The sequence below is a fragment of the Peromyscus eremicus genome, chromosome 1, assembly GCF_949786415.1.
Source record: "Peromyscus eremicus chromosome 1, PerEre_H2_v1, whole genome shotgun sequence".
Lineage (NCBI taxonomy): Eukaryota > Metazoa > Chordata > Mammalia > Rodentia > Cricetidae > Peromyscus > Peromyscus eremicus.
In genome coordinates this window covers 160,207,095-160,229,559 of record NC_081416.1, presented here as the reverse complement: position 1 = coordinate 160,229,559, position 22,465 = coordinate 160,207,095, and the positions used below count along the sequence as shown (strand labels likewise).

Sequence of the window (22,465 nt, the reverse complement as noted above, 5' to 3'; positions counted from 1 at the left end):
TCCTCTGGTTAGATGAGTAGACACACACATAGATAAGGTAGACTGATAGATGATAGATATATAGATAGATGTACATACACTCATATATGTACATTTGTGTATGTGTGGATATATATATGTATGTATGATATATATATATATATATATATATATATATATACAGAAAGAGAGATTGGCTAGTAACATACATACATATATATGTGGAGCAAAATAAATGACATATAGATGATAAAGATTAGTAGAAAGATGGTAGTTAAGTACAGATTCATGATAGTTTATGAAATTTCATGATTGATAATATAGATAGATACACAAGTGACAGATGGATAATAGATAGGTAAATTGATAGATTACAGATGAATGTCAGGTAAATAATGATAGCTGGCAAAGCATATGTGATGGTTTTTTAGTGGCGCTCTTGCCCCCAAGGAAAAGTCATGACACATGAAAGAATCCACTAACAAGAGTTTTATCAAGACAAGGAGAAAGGGATAGATGTGATCAGGCCTGTGGAAGGACATATGAGAAAGAGGGTGGGGGAACATGGGGCCTACCTTGTAAAGGCCAGGATGCACCTGCGCACACAGGCCCACGTGGCTATTTCACACATGCGCATAGATCACATGGTCACATCTGCATGACTAGTGACCATGTAACCATGGGGCATGGGTTACATAGGACGTATGACCTGGAAATGCCTAGGCGGAGATGACTAAGTGTCCTGCAGGGCGTGCACGACCATGGGGGCATGATTGGAATTTCTATCAATGTGGTAGTAGAAATAATTATATTTACTTCTGTGGATAAGTGTACCTGTTTGCATGTGATTTCTCACTACTATTCTGTGATTCACCAATGATCAAATTTGAGTCTATGCTAGCATAGCAACAAACTGTGAGTAACTGTATATTACTGACTTTCAACTTGATTGACTGGAGAAAAGCTTATGAGTTAGCAAAGTTCATCGTTGAGTGTATTCCCAGAGAGCATTTACTATGGGGTAAAGAATTACTATAAATGTAGGTGACATCATCCCACAGGCTGGGGTCCAAGATGGAATCAAGAGGGAAAGACCGACCTTGTGAGCACTCAGGCTCACTCCTCACTCTATGCTCAGGCTGCTGGGTTATGAACTGTCTGCCACACCACCTCCATCCTCCCAGGTGGACCAATGCCACTGACACTCCAAGCTAACATGAATTTTTCATGCTTTAATTTATATATGTCAATTAATCTGTCCAATAGCAGACTTATCTGTGGGAATGGTTAAACAGTTTAATTCTTAAACAGTGACAATGTTCTTCTAACATGTAATTTAGACTTGCTATAAACTTTAATTAACCCTATGTGTTAAAATACAGGATTAATCAATAAAGAAGTAGAAATAAAGTAAACATTGACCAAACAAAAAAGGATAAAAAACTAGAAGTTCCGTTAATCCATTAAGAATAAAAGAGAAAAATGCAAAACAAATTGTATATAAATAATGTAAATAATTGAAAAACAAACATTTTTAATTGGGTTTTACTTATCAACTTTGGAAAATAAACTTCCCTACTTGACTGGTACATTTTAAGAATCATTTTCAAGACACATCTCAGGTGATTTCTCTCTTCTTTTTTTTGTTATTTAAAAAAATTTATTTATTTTACATACCAATCACAGATTCCCCCCTCATCCCTCCTTCCACTCCCCATCCCTGCATTCCCCTCAACCCATCCCCCATCTCCTCCTTCAAAAGGGTAAGTCCATGTCCATGGGGGGGACAGCTAAGCCTGGTACATTCAGTTGAGGCAGGACCAAGCCCCTCCCCCTCTGCACCAAGGGAGAGCAAGGCATCTGACAATAAGTAATGGGATCCAAAAAGTCAGCTCATGCACCAGGGTTTCCTTCTCTTTAACTTGACACTAATTACCATCTTGGTCTTCAAATATGATTGCACCTCAGTGTGTCACGGCACTTCATTTATTAAGCTCCAAAGTTAGCAATAAACCCAAAGAATAAAGACTTATTTAACACAGTTTCCAGCAACATGCCATTCACCTATGCTCTATACTTCTCTGGATTTTAGTATGTGTTTCTTGCTTGCTATTGTTTGCATTGGTTGTAGTTCCATCTCATCTAGGTCATTATCCCTCATTATTCCTGGACAATATTTGATAACCATTCCTTTGTATATAGTCTTGTATTAGATTGGAACTTTCTTATTTAGACAAAAAGGGGAAGATGTAATGGGTAGCCATTCCAGCTTTGATCTGGAAGTTCCAACCCCCATTGAGTCTTCGGCAACTGTCACGCCTACAAGGCGGGGCCAAGGGAGGTGCCTGGAGACCCGAGATCTGGATGGGCCAGCGCTCTCGCTCTGTTCCGGGACCCTGGACAATGGAGGTGGGCCAAACAGAGCTCCAGAGAACACCGCTGGACTGCGATACACCTTCCCCAGACCCCACGACCTACCTATCCCTTAATTTGTAAGTTACGCCATTAAATAAATCTCCTTTTAACTACATGGAGTGGCCTTAATAATTTCACCAATAAAATAGGTTATCTGTTTTACCTGATTATTACACGGCTTACATAGTTCCGAAATTTTACCTTTGCTTAGTGGCCAATGAAAGCTCCATAAGAAAGTGATTAACATATCAGGTGTTAGCAAAATAATTTGAAAGTCTAGTGTAGTGCTTGAGGTCAGTAATCTTAGTCCCTGGGAGGATGTAAATTCAAGGCCATAATGAGCTGTATGAGTTCTATACTAACTGAGCTACAGAGTGAGAGTATGTCTAATAAAATAGCAATGAACATCAAAAATGAAAAGCCAGAAACAAAACAAACAAAAGATTTCCATGGAGGAAATACTCCTGTAATGTGTATAAAGGAATTATGAAAACAAGACTATAACATGTACTATCCTGTACATTAACTTCTATATATTTATATGGATAACACTGTGCATTTGTTACTTTTTTGACATTATAATGGAATGCCTGTGATGATAACTTACAATGTGGATGAATTTATTATGCTCCTGATCACAGAGGGTTCAGTCCACATGGCTGGGAGACATGGTGGAGTAGAGCATTTTGGCCATGCAGCCAGGAATCACAGAAGAGGGGATGCACTCCTCAGGTGGCTGTCTCCTTTGCTCCTGTTTATTCAGTCCCAGCCCCCATTTCAAGGACCTCATACCTCCCACACTCAGAGTGGACCTTTTCCATCTGCAAACCCTCCCTGAAAAGTCTCTCACAGATGTAATCAGAGGTATGCCTCTCTAATTTCTTAGGCGATGCTAAATCAAGTGAAGCTGACAATATATTAATACCACACCTTGTTAAACACTCCCCATTGATTGACTTTTCTATGCCTTTCTTCAACTTTGGTTTGAAAAGAGAGTTTTCTAGGACATGTTTCCTGGGAGCCATTATCAAGAGCAGCAATGCCTGTCCTGGAGGGTAAGAAAATTGCTGTCGAAATGAGGAGACATGACTTAAAATTTCCAATGCTCACACCTCAATTTATACCCTCAGTTTCTTCTCTATAAGTTTTCTTTTCATTTAAATGAAAAACAATTCTAAACATCAAGGTGATGATAATATGAAGCTTTAAGCTTTAACAAATGGACACATTATAGAAAATTTAAATCAGCTTAATTAGCAAATCTATTGCCTCAACTGTCTGCCATTGCTTTGTGTGAAAAATTAAAAATCTCATGTTATTTTAAAATAAACAGTATAATGTTCCATTATAAACTACAGTTACTGTACAGTGCAATATAACACAGAGTGTGTTTTTTCATACTAAAACCTTTCATCCTCTGATAGATAATCTTGATTTTCAACTTGATTGGATCTAGAACCAATCAAGAGACAAATTGCTGAGTTCTGCACTCTGGCACTGCCATCAGAATCCAGCTTCTTCAGAACTCTCAAGTGAAGGATTAGAGACAAGTGGATCTCCAAGATTCCTCCAGGCCTTGAGAGGCAGATGAGGAGTGCTGAGCCTGGATGCAGCAAGTTGCACCTAATGTAGAAGAGGCACTGTAGACAGATGTTGTTGTTATGACTATACTTTGCCATGGATTTCTTAAGCTTTTGAAGTTAATTGTGGGAACAATTTGGAAATGTACTATGGAAGGAAGTATATCTGTGTCCTGCCCAGCCCTGTGGTTGGTACTAATATCTCCCACCCATGGTCACACAGCTCCTTATAAAATAATTATTCAGAGGCTTTTATTAATTACAAACTCTATGGCCTTTGGCTTAAGCTTCTTGTTAGTTAGCTCTTATAACTTAACTCAACCTATTTCTATTAATCTGTGTGTTGCCAAGTGGCAGTGGCATTACCGGTCTGCTGACATCTTTTTGCTTCTTGGGCGGTGGAAACCACCACATCTATCAAAGGTGGAAGGATTGAAAAATACTAAACTTATTTGAAGTATTTTCCCTGGAGAAAAGAACATATTCAAGGCACTCCACTAAGAAAAGGGGTGCCTTTGAGGGGTACTACAGGTCTCCTGAGTTCAGAAGAACCTAATACACCAAGGCCAGTGTGGACAAGGTCCATGTCTAGACCTGGCATCAGAACAGGGCACAGTCCTCTGGTGCTAGGTTGCAGGCATGGTAAAAGCAACAATTACTGGGTTAGGAAGGTTCCTGACCAGATTTCAAAGGTAGGCTTGGGTGCCAAAGCAATGTGTACCTGAATCCAGATATACTTCCTCTTTTTCCCTTTTCATGTTACTGTGAATAATGTAATAAATCTGAGGCAGTTGCCATCACTTCAGCAGGCTGACTTCACCTTCTGTGAGTATGTAATCAAGAGTGGAATTGATGGATAATGCATGGGAGTTTCTCAAATAAAGTAGAATAATACGGTATGCCTTTTCTTGTTGAACTTTTCCATGTAGAGGCATGAATATACATGTCCATGGTATCTTATTTAGCAGAATTCTAACTTCCCAAAGATTAATAAAACGTCTAACAATGTCATGTTCAAATAGATTTCTATAAACTTTCTGTAATGTGAGAATGACACATTCAGCTGAGGCAGCTGCATGCTTCCTAGAATTGCTTTTCCCTGTAGAAATAAAAGCAATTTACTTTCATCATTGTGAGTTTAAGTTACCTCCTTGGAGACTGAACTTCATCCATATTATTTCTGAGTATGAGATAACACACTGCACTTAGAAAAGGCATCATTAACCTACAAAATTCTTACCACCCAGGGAACTGCTGGAATTGGTGAATATGTAACCCATCAGAGTAAAATTATAAACTGCTTATTGGACATTGACCTTTATCAAGAGATGCAAACAGACAGTGAACAAGCCTGCTGACCTGTGCAGTGCTCTTCCAAACAATCCACTCAAGTAAATGAAGTCTCTGTCTAGATTTGCCACCAAGTAGAAAAACTAGCAATGACATTTTCTTAGAATACAGTTTATTCTTTCCAACTAATATGCTAATATCTTCTAGCAGTTTTCCTTTCTGATATTAATACAGAGTTATTTCATTATAAGCAAAGGTTTGGCTTTATTTTTTGCTTTATGGAAAATTTATTAAATACTCCAATAGTGCCTTAATTTTTCTTTTCAACATCTTGCTGTGCAGCTTTCTTTGCCCTTTTTGCTTGGATACAAAGAGCCGGCATTGGCCCAAGCCATTTGAAGACCGGCAAAACCTTAAAATCCCTCTCTTCTGTGATGACTGGCTTTCTCCTTTTCGTAGACATTCTGGATGCGATCACAGGTCTTATTAGCTGAGTGGCCAATGTAAGCTTTTCAGCAGAACTATCTCCCATCATTGGAGCAGAAGGCTTCCGAGGAAAAGTATGAACTTGGAATACTACTCTTTCAGGTGCTGCACATTAGCCTATTGTGATTCAGTGGATTTGTTTCGCCTCCTTGGGTCCACAGCGATGCCGATAGTGTGAGCCACTTTCTTATGGATCTAAGCCATCTTTTTGTTCTTCCAGGCTGAAACCCCTGCCAGCTTAGACGTTGCTTTGTTTGTAGGGCACCTAACTATGAGCCTGATGGGACCTGACGCAGGGCGACGGGCAATGCTGGGCATTTTTGCCTTCCAGGACTTGCATCTGCAGATTCTGTGTGCTGGCTTGTTGAACCAAGTTCACTGCTACCAATCCTTGTGGAAGTGGGTTTTCAGTCAGGATCACGCCATTCTGGCTAGGAGCCATGGCTGCCTCCTGTGCAGGAGAGCACCTGAGCAGAAATGCAGGGTTTGGCTTTTTAATGTACTTTTTAAACACCTAAGAACATAACTGATTCAGAAGTAAGCTTATGTGAAGATGAAAACAAATGAAAGCCTAATATGAATTCCAATATTTGCATAATTCGCTTATAAATACTCGGGAGAAAGTTCTAGAAGCATAGATCTCAGCAGCAGTTCCTGGCTGTGGTTTTATTATTACTCTAGTTACTTCTTCATCAGCTCCCAAATTCCAATGAAATTCTAATACACAAGCAAGACTGATTGCTCTAATAATATTCTCATTACATTATATGTAACAAACTCCTTCATATTTTTGAGCCTCATATTTAAGACAACATTGTATAGAAGCTTAATTTTCAATGTCAAAGGCTAGTGTCTGCTCTGCCCTGGATATAGTGATCCCCAGAGTACTAGCTGGAAGCCTATATCTTGTTTGATGGAACATTTATTTGACATTTTTGGTCACAATAAGCTCTAGTCTTGCACTGAATAGCACCTGGAACTGGGCAGTTTGGAGATGAATAGATTGAGAGGATGTATGCCTATGTTAGTTAAACATTACTGACAGATTGACTGGATTTAGAATCACCTAAAAGACACACCTTTAGGCCTGTGTCTTAAGGTTTGTCAGAGAGGTTGACATAAGGACAGACATTCATCCTGAATATCATCACATCATCCTATGGACTTGGATCCCAACACGAATCAAAAGTTTGAAAAGGAGCAATCCAGCTGAGCATTGGCAGTGACTGTATCTGCTTCCGTGAGTGCAGACATGTAAGCAGGCAGGTGCAACTATGACTAGATGACTCCCACTCCCATCTCCGTGCTTTCCTGACAAAATGACTACAGTTGTCTCAAAATATATCTTTCTCTTAAGTTACAGTAGGCAAGTATTTTGTCATGATAAACAATAAAATTAGAAAACACAGAAGCTTACATGGTGAGACGATTCCCTAGAATGAGAGAAAGCAGACTCTTCTCAACATGTGAAGATACAGCAGGAAATGGTTGTCTATGAATATTTTCTGATACCTAGATCTTGGACTGCCTGCATCTAGAACCCTTGGAAAGTATTTAATATATTAAAATAATTCATAGTTTGTAGTTTAATAAACAGAAAATTCATCTATTATGAACTGATTGAAATGAATATTATCTTCTAATCTCATATATTAATATATTAATGAAATCTACCCAGATATATAATATGTAAAGAGTGAGGTATGGTGACGCTCACCTGTAATCTCAGAATTTACAATGAATATTTATGAGTACATGAATATTTATGAAAATATCAAGAGATTTAAATTTATTATTTATTTACCAGTCATACACAGAAGAAGAAAGAAGTTGAGGAGAAAAAGGAGAAGGAGAAATCAGTGGTGCCCTTACATAGCACCTTGACAATATCTAACATGATAAAAAAAAATTCAATGTAATATTTCACTTTCAAAAGATCTTTAAGAAAAGTGCTTTTTATCTTGTGTAGCAATGTATTATTAAAATAATTCTTATGTCTCTGTGAAGAATTTGATCACTATTTGAATTATTCAGTAATTAATTTCTTTTGAAATTTTTGAACTGAACATTTTACCAAGTTCCTTTGCAAAGGTGGACAGACAAGAGTAGACTTCAGTGAATTTTGAAACAATCACAGTTTGTGTTCTATGTCTAAATACCACCATCACTAATGAGTTCCCAGATCATAGACTGTTACTATTTGGCTATCTGAAGAGCAATCTTTATGATCATAGTGCAAACCAAGGAATGTTCTTAGATTAACAACTATCTTATAAAAAATGAGGAATAAAAATTGGGAAGAGACAGAGATGATTAGATAGATAGATAGATAGATAGATAGATAGATAGATAGATAGATGATAGATACATAGATGCATAGATAGATAGATAGATACATAGATGATAGATAGATAGATAGATAGATAGATAGATAGATAGATAGATTTGATTGAACAGGGAAGTCTGAGCCAATGAGAATAAATAATATGGCATGTTCAGTGTTGGGCTGAAAGCCTGAACTCAAATCCACTGTGACTTTACAGCCCTGTCACAATGATATACTTCTGCAAGACACACCATGATTTTAAACATCACACAGTCTCCTGAAACTACACCAACAGATGAAGATCATGAGGCTCTGGATGACTCTTCACATTACATTGGTGACATTAGCCTATGGATACTGTTTGACTCTTGGTGAGAGCTTCATGACAGGATGAGAAGACTCTCAGTAATGTCTGATTTGCTTTTCCTGATGACTAAAGATGTTGAACAATTTCCACACATTTTTTAAATTCTTGTATTGTATTTCATCTTTTGAAAATTACCTTTTCAGTTTGTTTGTACATTTATTCTTTTGTTTGTTTCGGGTTTTTTTTTTTATAGATTCTAGATATTTACCAACTGTCAAAGGTACAGTCAGCTAAGATTCTCTCCAGTTCTTTAAACTGATTCTTCACTTTGTTTTTTCCCTTGCTGTTCAGAAGGGTCTTATTTTCACACAGTTTCATTGTCATTCTTGCAATTTATTGGGCTATCTACAGATGTTTTAAAAGAATTGATAAGAATATATCTCACTGAAAAATGGAAAGCTTTCTAAGTTGCTGCATTTGTTCTGTACATTTTGTTCTCACCATCTGACATGTGTTTCATCTACCTGTAAAATGGGCATCAAGATACTACCTACTACATAGGGTAGCAGAGTAAGGATTGAAAAAATAGCATGAGTGCATTCAGAGTGCTTTGCCTGACACTCTTCTAGTAAAAGGCATCTCGAAACAATAAGTGGATATCAGATTTTCATCAAACAGATACTACAGCTTAAGCAGAAAATGGTGAAAAGTTCCCCCATTTTACTTTTGATAAGCATGACTTTCAAATGCTAATAATATCTGAAGCACAGTGTCAGAATTAAAACTTCCTTCCTGACCCTAGTCTTGAAAAATTTTTGTCCTTATTTCCAAATGTCATTTGAGGATGTAAAAGTGCAGAATAGAAGATGAAATTCGGACTGAGAAAATCAAGATGGACAGTGAAAAAAAGATTTTACATGAAATGATGAAGAAGGGGTGAAAATTAAAGCTGTTTTTATTTCTCAGCTATGCTCTTGTGCAAATTTTCCTTTTTAAAAAAAAGTATATAGTGTTTATTTTTGAAAGTAGGAAGGATATTATTTCTGATTTAAATAATATTCTGTAGATTTAAAATAATTAGCTATTATACAAAAGCAAACAGGCAAAGAAGTTGAGTTTGTCAAAACTATAATATAAAATTTAATAATAATAATAAGTACCATACAACTCAGAGAAGTTAATATCCAAGAAAATGACAGGCATTGGATATTTTGCTATAAGAGATTAGGGTAAATATTTGGATGATATTATCTATCTATCTATCTGTCTGTCTGTCTATCTATCTATTTTTTTCCAAGACAAGGTTTCTCTGTTTAACAGTCCTGGCTGTTCTGGAACTCATTTTATAGAACAAGTAGACCTCGAATTCACAGAGATCTACATGCCTCTGCCTCCCCTAGTGCTGGGATTAAAGGCGTGCTCCACCACCACCCCACTTGGATGGTTTTTAAGTAAGTAAAATTATCTATTCAAATGTATTTAAAACACCACTAATGCCCCTTCCCTTTCCTGAATCAAAATGTGAACATTTATTTTATTCTTTATAAGAGGTGGTACATTTGAATATCTGAAAATGGAATCCATTTCTTCTTCTAACCACATCTTTACTGAAAATTCAAATGCACTTTGCTTCTGAATAAATTACATATGGTCTTTGAAGGAGTTTTCCATTTTTCCAAAGTTGAAAAACAAACAAAAATATATTCCTTATGCTATCTTAAATTTTTAAAATTAACATAAACCCACTAAGGATGAATTATGGGAGAGTTAGTGGGACAGATGCGTGAAAATGCCAAGATCAGACCCATGACGTTTGTATTCTTATGACTACAACAACAATGGATCATGATCTGCAATGCCTTTGTTTCTCTGAGATTCATTTTTTCTTTAATTATGTGTATATCTATGTATCTGTTAACACATACACATGAACGCAGTGTCTGTGGCCAGAACAGGACACTGGATTCTCAGGAGCTGAGGTTAGAGGTGGTTGAGAGCCTCTTGATGTGGGTGCTGGGATATGAACTCAGGTCCTGTGGAAAAGCCATTCATGCTCTTGGCCACCGAATCACCTGTAGCCCACCTCTTTGCGTCTTATTAATACATTATCAATTAAATAATGATTTGCTGTGTGAATATCACAAGCTTAGATTATTTAGTGTCCTATGAGTTTAAGAGAAGAATGTATATCGTTGCTGATGAGAACATTCTGTTTCCACAGGAACTCTTATATCTTGATACTTTTCTCCTTCTGTAAAATCTCCATAACCAGCATGCTCCTAGATAACAACTCCAGTTCCCTCAGCTCTTCCCACATGTTCAATAAAATCATTCTATTCTCGCTTCCCTTTTGAATCCAGCTAGTATCTACGGTCATGTATCCTTAAGGCAAACCACTCTACAGTTTCTCAGTAGCAGGGCTTCTATCCACTTAGTTAGAATTGTTGAAATGACAAGAATGAGAAGCTCTATGGTGATGCATTTGAGGAACGTGTGCACTAAAGTGCTGGTTCGATTCAGTATAAGCTGCTGTGGAGATTCAAGGTCCAAGATGGTCAGTAATTTAATCCAAATGCCAGAGTTTTAACTGCGTTTTGATAGAATAACAACAAAACAAAATAAAAACAGAATCCTAAAGCTTCTTTATTAGAACAAAAAGGGAACATTGACTTTGTGTTGCTACACTGTAGTAAACAACTGGTGTATTGAGACAATGAGTGTCCACAGTATACACTGGTACAGGGTATATAGAGAACAGATTGCAGTAGGGGGAATGAAATTTGCAGTTTTTAGAGCATGTGAAACTGACATACTGAGTCCGTGTTATCATGAACACATCTCACTGATGGATATTTATTATGCATGATAGAGAACTAGGTACCACCCAGAAGGGGGAATGATTTGAAAAGTGACACAACAGAAATAATACCTTTTTAGCCAAGATCATTATGTTTGTTTGTTTTCAAATAACATTAGAGGACAAAGATGGAGAGTTTTGTGACTGGGATCCTGCAGTAGGTATCTTAACAGGCCAGGTCTGAAAGTGTTGAAAGGTGGGGCAAAATCAGACTTAATTTTCTAGGGGAAAGGACAGGGGGACATCACAGAACCATCAGAAGGACACAGGATCTCTACTCTAAGGAATATTAAGAGACTGAAAATAGTCAAGTGCTGTGGATATCACTCTGTATAAATAAAATGCTGATTGACCAGTAGCCAGGCAGGAAGTATAGGCAGGGCAAGCAGAGAAGAGAATTCTGGGAATGGGAAGGCTGAGTAAAGAGAGACACTGCCAGCCACCGCTATGACAACGGAGATGTAAGGCACCGGTAAGCCACGAGCCACGTGGCAAAGTATAGATTAATAGAAATGGGTTAATTTAAGATAGAAGAAGTAGATATCAAGAGGCCTGCCACAGTCATACAGTTTGTAAGCAATATAAGTCTCTGTGTTTACTTGGTTGGGTCTGAGAGGCTGCGAAACTGGCAGGTGAGAGATTTGTCCTGACTGTGGGCCAGGCAGGACCGGAAAAACTCCAGCTACAGTCAAGGGCCAGATGCCCCAGACATGGAGCACCACAAAAATGATGTGACAAATGTTGAGTCCCCTTGCGCAGATAGGTAAATCAAGCCATGTGGTCATTACATATTATATTCCAAATTATTCTACGATATAGAATGAGGGACATGAGACCAAACCTCCTACTCATTGCATCTTATTAGCACCGAGATATCGGCAGATGATTGACATAAAGATAGAGGTGGGAACTTATTTTCTTTGAAAGATTTCACAGAATAAAAGCACTGAAAAAGATTGGAGAAGCCTTCTGATGAACAAAAATAGTATAAACTTATTCTAGAAAGAAAAATAGAAGATAACATTTCAATTATAAAAAAATGATAAGCTATGAGCTAACTAGTCTTCCATTAACCAAGACGGCTTAGAAATTCCAGGATGTTTTCCAGTGAAATGGAACTATGAGTACTATGAAAATATCAGCTGTGCATTGTTATATGTTTATATGACAATGAAGAACGGATAATAGGCATAATTCAGCCATCATCAGGGAAGCTTCCTCCTGCAGCAGATGGGAACAAATACAGAGACCCACAGCCAGACATTACGCACAGAGAGACCATGAAATGCACAGCTCTAAATGGTTTTTCTACACCAAATCTCTCCCTTCAGAGCTCAGGGAACCCTAAAGAAGAGGATAAAGAAAGAGCAAAAAATCCAGAGGGGACAGAGGACATCAGGAAATCAAAGCCACCTAAGTTAACCCAGCAAAGCTCATATGAACTCACAGAGACTGAAGTAGCAATCACAGGGCCTACTCTGGACTGCACCGGGTCCTCTGCAAACATATTCTAACTTTCAGTTTAATATTTTATGGAACTCTTGATGTGTGAACAGGTGTGTTTCTGATTCTTGTGCTTTCTCTTGGGCTCTTTTACTTCTGTTGGTTTTTCTTCTCCAGTTTCAATGTGGTGGGTTTTTTTTTGTTGTTGTTGTTGTATCTTATATTTTATTATTGTTTGTTATCTCTTAGAAACCTGTCCTTTTCTAATGAGGGACAGAAAAGGGGTGGATCAGGAGGGGAGGAAAATGGGGAAGAATGTGGAGGAGTAGAGGGAGGGGAAGCTAGAGTCAGGATATATTAGATGAGAAAAGAATATACCTTGATAAAATGTGAAAAATGTAAAAGTAAAAATTAAAAAAACAAATAAGTTAGAGTATGGAGAATGTTGGAGGATATAGCTCAGTGGTGGGAGATTTACTTCACAAATGAGAATCTCTTTGATTGATTCCCAGGCTTTCAAAAAATCCTCAGAGCTTACATAATATTTTTTCTTTATATTGATTAATTCTGATGTGATTCAAATCAGAACATGCTGTTTAGAGGTCTTGATTAAAGAATAAATCACATTTCCACCAATCACCAATGTCTCTTTTCCCAAATATTAACTCAGTAACAAAATAATTTATTGTCCAATCTGTGTACAGGTGACTTTTGTTACTTTGAGTCTACAGTCGTAGACACCACTGCAAAAGAAGCTTCCTTGCCTAGAACAACCAGTGACAGCACAGCTCACTGTCTTCAACATGGTTTTCTTGTGGCACCATGGACTATGGACACCAACATGGCCCCCAGCTACAGCACAGTCCCTGGAGGACTTTTGAGGAAACCTAATGCAGAAAGTGAACCATTCTCCATCTCCATTAGTGTGAGCTTCAACAGCTCTAGGTTCACTTCTCTCTGGCTCATGCATGGAGCTCTGCTCTGCCATCTTTTTTTCAATTTCATGAGAACACTTTTAAAAGGTCCCATAAGACCTGCCTTTTTAAACGGTTTCTGCATTACCAGGCTCTCTCAGACTCATCCTCTCCTGCCACATCCCTGCTCTGAGTCTCCTTGAGTCTCTCAGCCTCCTTGGAGCTGCTCCATGGGCTTGGGGATGCCAGGAGCCATTGCTATCTTGAATTGATCTCCACTGTAAATTCTTGAAAAGAATTGATTTAATCCCAGCTTTTCAATTAAAATTGAATTCAGGTTGTGACTACTACCTCAACCATCAAATTGCAGGATTAAAGCCTGTATTTCCATGGCCATAGTGGTCATTGCTTTAGCAATTCATAAATTAACATTGATTATTGGAGAAGCAAAGTAGCTGCGTTCTTAACAACTTGTATCTGATGAGAGGTGCTATTGTAAAGCTGTGGCTCTCAGATCAACAGAGCTGTCCAGGTATTAAAAGACCTTTCATTGCTGGAGCCCCAAAGGAGGTAAGTCTCATTGCTGCTAAAAAGAGAGGTCATTTGTATGCAATCATATGTGGCAAATTTAAAGGCCTGCTGCCTTTTTCTGTGTTTAAACTAATGAACCTCACTTTTTTGCTCCCTAGTGCTCATGTCTCACTTTGTCTTTCATTAGCATTGTGATCACAGAAAGCAGGTCAATACTGTGAGAGTTTGTCTCTAGAATGCATTGTACTTCTGCTCTCAAACACCCCGACTCCCTGGAAAAGGTTCAAGAAAGGCTTGTGCAATGCTGTGGTCCACGGAGCTCACAGTTCCCAAAGGGTTTTTTTTCTTCTGCTGCTTCTGAACCTTAGTTCCTGGAATCTTTAAATATCAGTACTGAATTTTCCTTGTTCAATGTCACTGATTTGCTCTTGAAAACGTAAGTATCATAGATACTAATTAAATGACTGAGGGTGCCCCATCACAAATCTTTTTCGCTTCTAGCTGGGATTGCATTGTGGAAGGCATGAGTAGAGTTTCCTCCTAGCTTGGGTGCTCTCTAATTGCCTTGGTAATATCAAGAGAAGCCTACGTGGTAACTGCTGGTTTTAAGCTTATGAACAATCCTCTGATGTGTGCACAACCACTCAGAGCTGTGTAGAGTCTTCTAATGCTAATCTCAATGTGTAAGGTCTGTTCCTTAAGTTAAATGCTACCTAAGAGCTCCTTCACAGGGTTTTCAGGGGCCACAGACACCCTAATCTCTACTCTAGCATGTAACTACCATAGTAAGTGGATGCTAAGCTGAGTTTGTTCACTAAATTTGTTGAGCTGAATCATCAATGTGGTGTTTTGTTTGCTCTGATTTCTTTAGGAAAAGCTCTCTCTCTCTCTCTCTCTCTCTCTCTCTCTCTCTCTCTCTCTCTCTCTCTCTCTCACACACACACACACACACACACACACACACACACACACACACATGTTCTAGACTGCTGGAAAGGCAGGATGACAGCATAGCAGGATAGCAGGAGATGGGTTTTGATGTTTCCCATTTTCTCTTTTCTATCTTAGAACAGTCATGCCATCCACAGACATAATGATGTAATTCCCCCAACCCAAGAGCAGTTTCAGTTTTTAAGCTCCTTGGGCAGAATATTGACATCACCAATAAACTTTCCTGGGAATCTTAAATCAAACTGAAGAACAATGTGGTAAAAATGGCAGCAGCCTTGCAAGAACAAAGACTCACAGAAGAAGCATTTGTGATAGATCATAAAATTTTAAAGAGAGAACCTGCACTTTCCATCTCCTTTCCCACTACTGATTCCTCAATCATCCTGTCCTCTTCTTCATGATTCTCACCCTTGTTGACCTTATGGAACTTGACAAAGTCATCTTTTAATCAGATTTCTGGCAGCTCACACATGTGTTTTTTCTTACTGTTCAAAGACATGAGAAACAATGGTGATGGTATCACAAATAAGAGATTTCATGAGTAGGAGAAGTAGTTCTTGAGCTTGGACCCACAGCACCCAGCTTTTAGACAAAAGAGTTGGCAGGGTAAACAGGATGTGTCTGCCTTGATGTTTTAACTGCACTATCTCTGCCCAAGCAGCCAGTTGTAGGTGTATTGCTGTCGGTGTCAGAGCACAGATACCACTTCTCTTCATCCTGTAGTCTGCTGAATGGTATAGAAAAGAGGTTAGCCTTTCCTGTAGCTACACAGTCACCAGAGGACTATGGACCATCTGCAATCGGAGTTCCTCAGCACAGTCCCTGGGCTGTTCATCACACTTGGGTAGGCAGAATAAATACAAGATTGCAGAGCTGTCACCAGGGAGTGACTCCTATAGTCTCAGTGACAAGAACATTGTGTGTTTGAGGAAGGAAAAGACAGTAAAGGTCCCACCAGTCATACCTAGCCCTGTGTTTGGTTAAACAGAACCTAAGGAGATGTATGCATGTGACTCAAAGGAGCTCAGGCACTGGAGAGGAGTTCTCTGGGCATGACTCCATTGATCTTCAGAAGACTGTGTGTGCTGGTTAGGTACATTACCTTCCTGTTCCACAGAGGAAGGGAATGCTCAGGTTTAGAGATAAACTCAGGTACCACAGTTTGCATTTCTCAAGTTGTACAACTCCTAGAACATGGGTTTTTTTGTTCGTTTGTTTTCCATTGTTGGTATTCTGCAAGGTGAAGGCAGTCTCTTAAGATCATAGTAAACATCCCTCTCATTTCCTCTCCCTTCCAAAGACAAATCACTCTTACCAGGACACTCATGTGTCTTCTCAGACATCAGTTTGTCATGCTCAGTTTCTGATCACACCCTCCACTCAAGAAAAGTTTCTGATACAATTGTGAATCTTTCCTGATTCTTGGCCTGATGCAAGGGTTGAAGCAGGTTAGTAGCCTTCCTGGGTGCACCATCTCTCCAAGTTTCCACAGCATAGCTCCCCTAGCTCTGAGCATTCTCAGTTTCTCCTGTCATTATTTAATGCTCTTTGAAGTGATGTTGTGTCCTGTTGGGAAACAATACACTAAGGTGCTGTATAAGCAAAGATCCATATGTTTATTGGGAATGGAAGAAAGAGACCACTGTCTGTTTCCTGTTTTCAAGTTCAGGAGGATGGTCCGTTTCCTCAAGGTTCTGTGGATCCACAAACTCTATCTGCTGCCTCCTAAGTGTTGGGATGACAGTCATGCACCATGTCAGCTTAGCTATACTTCTTGATAGCTGATGTTTGCTGAATGTACCATTTGATAGAAGAGTGAGGGTCTTTCTCTCTCTGGATACTGGGAGGAAAAGGGTTTTGGGATTTCAGGGTGTGCCTCTTCTCACTACAGGAATTCCTGAGACCCTGCATGCAGAGATCAAATTTCCTCAGGACCTCAATTAGACATTTGGAACTTTTCTGTATATCTTAGTCACTCTGCTCTACTCCTTTAGACTCATTGTGAAGAACCTCAGAAATCTCCCAGAATATCAAAACTATCTTGCCCATGAAAAAAGCTTCAAAATCTTCAGGGTGTGTCTTCATTGTCTATGTGGCTGACCTAATATCTCCAGAGAAGCAGGGAGCTACTTAGAGAAAAGCAACAGATCATAACCCTGGGTAAGATGGGAACTGATGTTGCCTCAGCATAGCAGGACAGAATAGAGGGATGGCAGGGAGTGGGGTTCTGGTGCCTCTCCTCACTTGTTTTCTTTCCTTTTTTTCTGACATTAGAATCATTATAATTCTCTATTCTGGGGTTTTGTACTACAGACTGTAAATATGGTTTACAAAAGAGCTGAGAACCTGAAGAGCAAACACCTAAAGCAGTATACCAAGGAGTATGAAGGATACCTGGCAGATAAATCAGTGTGTGAGCATGGAGGCTGGAAGATTGTGTGTCACCTGGTCAACCTATGTCCTGGGTTGTGCTGTTTCAGTGAATCTCTGATCCAATGAACAGGCTCTACACTCACTTAAGCACAATGTTCTTGCACCCATACAGGTCAGCACACGCACACACACACATACACACACACACATACTCATACACATGTAAAGAAGATTGAGACATAGTTCATATGGAAGACAGCTATACAGCAACTGAGTAAGGGAGTGGTCATTTTTTTCCATAGTACCAGGGTTATGAAGGTGAGCATGAATGCTATGCTAAGATGTCAGACCCAAACAGAACTACACTTTGTTCATCTCTTTGCTGACAAGGCTTTTTCTTATGAGATTTGAAGTATTAGCCTGAATCCTGTTCTCTTTCTGTAGAGGAAGACAGAAGAGGATGAGGCAAAGAACAAGTCCTTCAGGGAGGATATAAGAAATATCCTCCAAAACTCCACAGCACTTGGAAAATGGTGCTTCCTTCTAAATAGGATAGAGGATGGCAGCGATAAAGATAGGAGTGGAGAGGTGGGACCCAACCTGACATTGGCATTGAAAAAGGCTAAAGAATGTTCAGGAGGAAACACATCTATTAAACCACTAGTGGTTTGTGGCTCACAGGAAGCCTTTGAGGAGATAACCCCCACCACATCATCATCAGACACTCATCATGGGGAGACTAAGATGGGGAAAAGCCCAGGTGAGTCGCCACAGGTCCATGACATGGCAGACTTGTGTATAAGTGTTTCCCATTGCATCTGAGTCAGCTACATAGTGTAAGACTGGAGCTCACTAGTCTGGGATGCAATGGATAGGCTCCACACTCACTTGAACACACATGCACTTTATCCAGACAACCACACACACACACACACACACACACACACACACAGACACACACACACACACACACACACACACACACACACATGCAAAGTGCAGTAGGGTGCTGAGAATATTGAGTCTTAGTGGTTACTGAAGATGGCTATATAGGAGCTGACTAAGGTGGTGGTAGCTGTTCTCCATAGCACCAGTGTTATGAAGGTGAGCATGGACCTTGTGCTGAGATGTCAGACCTAAACAGACCTACACATTGTTCATCTCTTTGCTGGTAAAGCTTTTTCTTCTGGGATTTGGAAAATTAGCTTAAATCTGTTTCTCTTTCTGTAGAAGAAAAGAGAAGAGGAAGAGGCAAAAAACAAGGCATTCTGGGAGGATAGAAGAAATCTCAGACAAAACTCCCCAGACTTCGCCAAATTCAGCTCTCTTTTGCATAGACCTGTGCGTTGTGGAAAGGTGGGCCCCATCCTGACACCAACATCTACAAAGTCTGAAGAGCCTTCAGGAGGAAGTAAACCTGTGAAACAAACAGTGGTGTGTGGCCCACAGGAAGCCATTGAGGAGATAACCCCCACCCCTTCAGCAGACACTCATTGTGGAGAGACTAAGGTAGTAAGAAGCCCAGGTGAGTCACCACAGGTCCATGGCTTGGAAATGACTTGTTTATAAGTGTTTCCCATTTCATCTGGGTCAGCCACACAAAACTGAGACTGCAGCTCTCCAGTAAAGTAAGGCGGTGCTGGTACACAGGTGTCTGAGGTCTAGAGCACTGAGCAACACAGAGAACACCCCTTCCCCTTGTCCATGTCCTCAGCCGTTTGCTTCCATGAATCCACTTTGCCATGGTAACCTCATGTGATGAGTGTTGTCTCGTTCCTTCCTGCCATCTGACTGTCTTGTCAAAATAACCTTTAAGCCAGACAAGTTTCCTCAAAACTTGTTTGAATTCAGATCCTCATCTTTTCTGAGCTCTGTAGAGATTTGAAGAAGCACATTAAGAAAATACTGAATCATGTTCCATTATAAGGAATGTGCTGTGCATTGTTACTTTATGAAAGTCAGAATCTCAGATAATCTTAGGACATAACGGAGAGATGTGAGGGCAACAGAATTTCAGGTGCATGAGATTATGTTTTCAGCATTTGGTAGACTCTCACAGGAAATCCTCAAGTAGAGTCAGAGAGCTGATGACTCTGGGTTAAGCGCTAGCAGTGACAGTGTCAGAACCTGAGATGGAAAGCACGTGACAATGAGGTGTGGTTGGCCACCTCTACATTCAAGGATCTTTTCACGTGAGATGGGACAGGGAGACAGGAGAAGACCTGGTTTCTCACGGCACAGCTAGCTGGGCAGACACAGAAGCACAGACGAGATTCTGTTGGATCAAAGGGGCCAGGGAAGATCAGCACTCCAGGTAGTCAGTTCACATCTGCAGATGTGCTGAAGCACCTGTGCATCCTTGCTCACACATCAGCATGGACATTCTGAAAAACAAACACAGATCATGGACATGTGCAAACACACTCACAGTTCATACATAAAGGATTTTAAAGGGAAAATTACACAAATATTGCTGAAAAAAGTTCTCAAGTATCTCATCTCATTTGGTTTATGTTGTTTGTTTCATTTGTAACATCTCCTTTTACAGCCTAAATAGACTTGACTTGAGATCCTGCCACCTCAGCAAGCAAATACTGAAATTCCAAGTGTACATCACCAGGCCTGGCTTTTCAGATCTTTCTAAAGTATTGGATGATTCTTGTCTTGCCTTGCAAGAGTCAAAATCTCTTCTTGAACGAGGAAGAGCTGCAAGCCAAATTGCAATGTTCTGTCTCAATTAGGCACAGGTGACAGAATCGGCCTTTCCCAGCCATGAGCCTGTGCAGTCAGCAATTCACACATTTCCAGATACAAGTAAGAGAATCAGCCTTTGCCAGCCTTGAGCCTTCTGAACTCAGCAATCTACACATCCGAATAATGTAATGAAGGAGCAGGAGGATGCTGTTCAGTTCCTATTGGGCTTGGAGAAATAATTAGGAAAGGGCTTACTGGTCCAAGATAAGTCGAGAAATCTGCCCTGGAACTTTGCTGGGCCAAGTGCACCATTTTCACAAACAGTTTGAGTCTTGGGCTGCAGCTTCTCCAGGTGGTATGTTTATATGGATTGCCCTGCAATTCTGGGGTCTCAAGGATCTTACCAATACTTACAACATGCCCTATTAGAGACAAGCTGTGGTATTGTGACCTTGAGATAAGTCTCTGTACATTTCTATGCTGTCTGCAACCTATTAAAATTTGATAGGGTTTCTCTTGGTCTCAGAGCTCTTGAGTACAGTGGTCTACATGGCTGAACATGATCACAACAGGCTTTCTTCAATATGGAAGCTCTGGAATATTGGTAATTTGAGTCAGTCTGTGTCTGAAAGGCACAGACCATGGAAGCTACTTTTTAGAGACTTAGTCTCAAACCCATGAGAACCCAGGGAAATGTAAGTCCAGACTTGAGAGTCTAGAAGCCAGCAGACCTGGACGTATGAACCACAGATAAAGAAGATTTGTTTATACCCAGAGAGACACAGCCAAAGTTTGCATTTTCTCTGCCTGTTTGTCCTGTTTAGCTCCCATGTGCCTTCATGTTATCCACTTGAGTTGAGAGGTGACTTTGCCCACTGAGTCTGTGAACTCATAGTCACACCTAGAAATATTTTGTTCCATCCACTCAAGCTGGTAAAGTCCACGCTCACAGCTCACAGCCAGCTGTGGCCAGAGCTTGGAGAAGAAAATCCCTGCCTGCTTTGTGGTTCCATCACGGGGCCTGAAAGTGTGGAATGTGCCGCTGGAGAGAATGCAGATGACTCTGTGTTTTTCCTCCAGGCTGCCAGGTTGAGTTCTGCTCAGGGACACCAGGCCCTGTAACCTCAGACTTCTCTCCCTTTTCCACTGCAGTTCAGAACTCCTAAGGCCTCCACCCTGTGGTCCTTCCAAAGGATTTATAGGATTGATTCCTCCATTCTGCAAAGAAGAACACCAAGAAAGGAGTAGAAACATGTGGTGTCTTATGTGGTACCCTGGTAAAGATATGAAAACTCCTTCTTGATCTCAGACTGTTTCTTTCCCCTTGGCTTCCCATGACTCCCAGAAAACATATCCAGGGGCTGTGTCTATACATATCACTCCACAGAAGGAACCATGGATGGCAAGGCCTGGCCACCTTGAATTTGATGATTTTGCAATTGGTTGCTTTTCAGAGTCCCTTGAATTGAACAATTTGCTTCAATGCTATGGTTAGAAATTTTCACTCTAGTTGTGGCTAATGCCTGTAACCCCAGTCATTGGCAAAGTGAGGCTAGAGGCTTCCTACAAGTTCAAACCTGGCTCACATACAGAGTGAGACATTGAAGTAAAAGTAGGCAGGCTGGCAAGCAGAATGTCAGGTACGAATCATGGAGACAGGCATATTAACTAATTCTAAAAGGAGGAGGACTTGATTCCTTCTGTGGCCTGGTCTGACCACCTATTCTGTGGTAAGCCTTGGAATATAAATTAAACACCTCACGACCCCAGAGCAGACCTACTGACTGCTTCAGGGAAGAACCTAGGCCAGGATGTACTAAGAGGGACATAATATCAGGTTCATCTTACCCTCTCTGCCTTCATACAGTACCCAGCAATGCCAGGGACCAGCCTCAGCAGTTTTGAGGGTCTCAAAGGGCAGGGATGTCTGGCAGGCACAAGAAAAAACTGGGACACAGGAGTTGGTGCAAGCTGGCAAGTCTTGTCAGATCTGTGCGTTTTCTCTTCCTTCTTCTCCTGATCCAATTCAACCCCAGTCTTTTATTGTAATAATACAAGGAAATAGGGGTGAGAAAATTCAACAGGTGATTGGATTCTCCACAATAGTTTCAAAAGTTCTTTTTGTAAATCAGCAAAGTGTACCCGTGCCCCTTGATTGCACATAGAAGTTCCCAGGAAGAAAGCCAAAGCATACCAGCTTATTCTTTTGCAGGTTAATAATTATCAGACCATCTGATAATCACCCCAGAGGCCATCTACTTGCAAGTTTCTCAGAAAGCACAGAAGTATAAGCAATGGTTTAAAGTACCAGACTGCCAG

The 22,465-nt window shown here is 40.1% G+C and overlaps 1 pseudogene; it reads right to left on the bottom strand.

Annotated features, from left to right (window-relative positions):
- Positions 1 to 4,174: 4,174 nt before the first annotated feature.
- On the bottom strand, positions 4,175 to 22,207 carry LOC131922503 (large ribosomal subunit protein eL13-like; annotated as a pseudogene).
- Positions 22,208 to 22,465: the final 258 nt, after the last annotated feature.